Source organism: Mobula hypostoma, chromosome 8 (genome assembly GCF_963921235.1).
Source record: "Mobula hypostoma chromosome 8, sMobHyp1.1, whole genome shotgun sequence".
NCBI lineage: Eukaryota > Metazoa > Chordata > Chondrichthyes > Myliobatiformes > Myliobatidae > Mobula > Mobula hypostoma.
In genome coordinates, this window is record NC_086104.1 from 42,386,541 (window position 1) to 42,390,624 (window position 4,084).

General features: G+C 40.5%; 1 non-coding gene across 1 annotated transcript; it reads left to right on the plus strand.

Annotated features, from left to right (window-relative positions):
• Positions 1-1,290: 1,290 nt before the first annotated feature.
• LOC134351260 (small Cajal body-specific RNA 18) lies at positions 1,291-1,378 on the plus strand. Its single transcript, XR_010019106.1, has one exon. It is a non-coding gene; the product is annotated as a small Cajal body-specific RNA 18 (non-coding RNA).
• Positions 1,379-4,084: the final 2,706 nt, after the last annotated feature.

Here is a 4,084-nt window from a genome sequence, read left to right on the forward strand (position 1 = left end):
CGCACTGTCTGTGGTACAGAGACGCAGGTTTTGGAGGTTGTTGATTGGTACTGAGGGTATGATAGTGTTGCACAGTGAGCTGTAGTCAATAAACAGCAGCCTGACGTAAGTGTTACCATTGTCGAGGTGATCCAAGGCCGAGTGGAGAGCCAGTGAGGTTGCATCTGCTGCAGACCTCTTGTGGCCTTTTCTCCTTGGAGCAACGGAGGATGAGAGGTGACCTGATAGAGGTGTATAAGATGATGAGAGGCATTGATTGTGTGGATAGTCAGAGGCTTTTTCTCAGGGCTGAAATGGCTAGCATGAGACGGCACAGTTTTAAGATGCTTGGAAGTAGGTACAGAGGAGATGTCAGGGGTAAGTTTTTACGTGGAGAGTGGTGAGTGCGTGGAATGGGCTGCCGGCTACGGTGGTGGAGGCGGATACAATAGGGTCTTTTAAGAGACTTTTGGATAAGTACATGGAGCTTAGAAAAATAGAAACCCTAGGTAGTTTCTAAAGTAAGTACATGTTTGGCACAGCTTTGTGGCTGAAGGGCCTGTATTGTGTTGTAAGTTTTCTATGTTTCTATGTGGCGAATTGCCTTCATGAGCTAAATCCATTTGCTTGCATTTGTCCCATATCCCTCTACATCTTTTATATCCATGAAACATGTCCCAGTGTCTTTTAAACATTGTAATAATACCGGCCTCTGGCAGTTCATTCCATAACTCACTACCTTTTGCATGAAAAAGATACCACTGAGAGGTTTTGGCAGTGGGCGGAGGTCAAGGTCTGGTGAGGAACTTTTTAAATGTGGATCAATACCTGAGAGAAGCCGAGTCAATGCTTCTTGATGAAGAAATGGATTTATACTGAAATGGGGAAGTGATTGAGGTTAGAATCCTTGCCCAAGGGAACGTGGTCATTTTCCTTATATGATTTAAGTCAGGTCTGGCGATGGGACAGGTGTGTTCACTTTCTGCATTTAACTAGATCAGACTCAGGTTTACTATCACTGACTCATAGGGCGTGACTTTTGTTGTTTTTCGGGAGGATAATACAGCTAAAAATTACAAAATAAATCAATAGTGCCAAAACGGAAGAATCAGTTCATGGGCTGTTCAGAAATCCGAAGAGGGAAGGGAAGCTCTCACATTTTAAATACAAACTTTAGGAGAGGGGAAAGCAACCTGGGCCATTTGTCAAGTATCAGCTGTTCTTTCAGTTAAAATTGTCTATGCCTTGACAGGGCATTGATTAGTATGGACAGGGAACTTTAAAGAAGGTAGGTGTGCCAGTCTGTGCAAATGGTCAGTGATGACCAGCCCGCTGCGCAATCTGAGTTCAAAATGAACTTTACTGATGGAATCAGTGCTGGAAAACACGTCTGAAGCCAAAAAAAAAAGAAAAAAAAAGAGAAAAAGATGCCCCTTTTAAACCTTGCCCCTCTCACTCCAAACCTAAGCTCCTTGTTTTACACACACCAGCAATTTCTTCCTTGCTTCCCATAACATCGGCCATTTGACACACTTGGTCAAGCCCCAGGGATTTATCTGTCTTTCTTTATGCATCTCAAGGCCAGCAGTACCTCCAGTTTCATAATATTAATATGCTTCTGGACAGTAATATTCTTATCTCTTAACTCGCTAGCTTCCATGACCTTCTTCACAGTAAATACAGATGAAAAGTATTCTTTTAAGACATTGCTCATTGCCTGGGGCTCCATGCATTACTGAATTGTGAGGACATAAAGAATCTGAAAAGGGATGTGAGTGGGGGATGGGTGGAGGGGACTTTGTTCACAAATCACTGGAAGATAACGTGTGAGTGTAACATGTAGAAACAAAATCATTCTCTTTGGTGGGAAGATTGAAAAAAGGAATTAATTAGAGGGGGTTTACAGGAAGTCAGGAAACTGTGGTACAGAGAGCTTTGGGTGTCAACATAAATGAGATGCATACATATAGCATGCAAATACAGAAAATAATTGGGAATAAAAATGGGATGTTTTGGAGAAACCGGAACCAAGGGGCATAGTTTCAGCATAACGGGGCTATCCGTTTAAGACAGGCTGAAGGTTTTCTCTCTCAAAGAAGTTCATCTTTGGCATTGTGTAAGCTAAGTTATTGAATATATTCATGGCTGAAGGAGACATGTTTTTGAGATGCTGATGAACAGGCAAGAAAGTGAATTGAGGCCAAGACTGGTTCAGCCATGGTTTTATTGAATATCACACAAGCATGAAAGGCTGTATGGTCTACACCAGCTCCTATTATTTAGTTCACTTGCATTTCCAAAATTTAGTTCTACTGATTTGAATGAAACAGAATTTCAGATGCAAGTAAAACGTGCATAGTTATTTCTATGCACAAATTTCTACCGCAGTAACTGATGTAGAAAAGACTAAATCAAAATACTGTTTGAAATTAAATTATAGAAGTGGGATAACGAGACACAAGTACAAAGGGATGTCATTAAATTCGTGTTAGTTCCAGATATCAAAGGATTTGGAGTTTAGATACAGATCAACTGTGTTCTAACTGGATGATCGAGAGTCTTTAAGGACTGCATTGCCTTTTCCTGTTGCTGGGTTCTAACTAATAGGTGACGTTAAGACTGATCTCAGGATCATGCTGATTTGTGCTGAGTGCTTGAGGCTAAGGTTCCTGGAATGCTACTTAATAGACAGATAGATGTGGGTTCAGGAGGTGTGTAGAGGTGTCTGAGTGGATGAATTAAGAACAACATATCACATCCATAAGTACCTTTTGATCCTCGTTCAATTTGCAGCCATCAAAAATATTTTTTCTACATTCATTCTTTGAGTTGAGAAATAAGGTAGCTTAGTTCATCATTCTGTGATTTTTAACTGCAAATTTAGAAATGCTATTTATTTCTTCTTTCCTAAGTTTGGCAACTCTCCATAGGCACATTTTTTAAGCAGAAAAAATTAAAATACTATTGAAAGCATTTTGTAAGTTAAAAAGTCAGAAATGCAATTCTCCAATTTTAGTCCAAACTAGGATGCACTATTACCATCTGTGTAGTCAGAAACATTATACAATATAATTAGGACATCCTTTGTGCAGAAATCTCTTATGAAGATAAGATCATTTTCAGAAATCCAAACAAAGCACAAGCACTGTTATCCTGTTGTTCTCATCTATGTTTTAAAGTCTCTCAGTGGTCTCATCCTCTCCAATCTCTGTAATCTCGTCCAGGCCTACCATCTTCCAAAATATTTCAATGCACTAATTCAGCACTTTTGCTCATTCCTGAATTTGGTGCGTCCAATGTTAATGTTTGTATCTTCAACTGCTGAGGCTTGAGCCTCCAGAGTTCCTTACCTGTGGTTCTAAGATGAGGATGTTGCCAGAGGTCAGCTAATCCAGGTCCTTTACCTCTTGGAATCAGGAGAACGAATGGTGACATTATAGAAATGTTCAAAATAATGAGAGGCATTGGTAAGTTAAGTAGGAAGAGATTTTACCCCAGGATAGGGAAGTCTAAAATGAGAGGGCATAGATTTAGGGTGAGAGGGGAAAGATTTAAAAGGAACCTGAGGGGCAGCTTCTTCATGTAACACACATCAAAGTTGCTGGTGAACGCAGCAGGCCAGGCAGCATCTCTAGGAAGAGATCTCTAGGAAGATCTCTAGCATGTTATGCCAATAAGTTGCAAAAATAATTTCTGGGCCAATCAGTAATCAATTTACTGCTGTTATTTTTTAGTGTAAGACTTTAGTCTCTGGTCAAGATGGAGCCTGCGTACAATGCCCCTTTGGTTGACGTCTTCTGGATAGATGATGAAACCATATATTTCACTTCCTTTATGTTTTCTATGTTTTTTGTCTTGAATGTGATTCTGGAACTGTTGGAGCTTGTGATTTTTAGTTTGGAAATTGTTTTGGTGTTTCAGTTCTCTGCAGTCTCCGAGGGGGTTCTTGGAGGCAGAAGCAGTGTGCAGGAACCTCGTAACGAGAAGGCTGTGAGGTGCCTGCTTTTTTTTATATCACTGAGGGATCACTCTGCTACGGAGAGGGAAAATGTTGCCCAGGTTTTCTGTGTTTTGGCTGTGGACTTTTTTTTAGTTCTATGGGTTT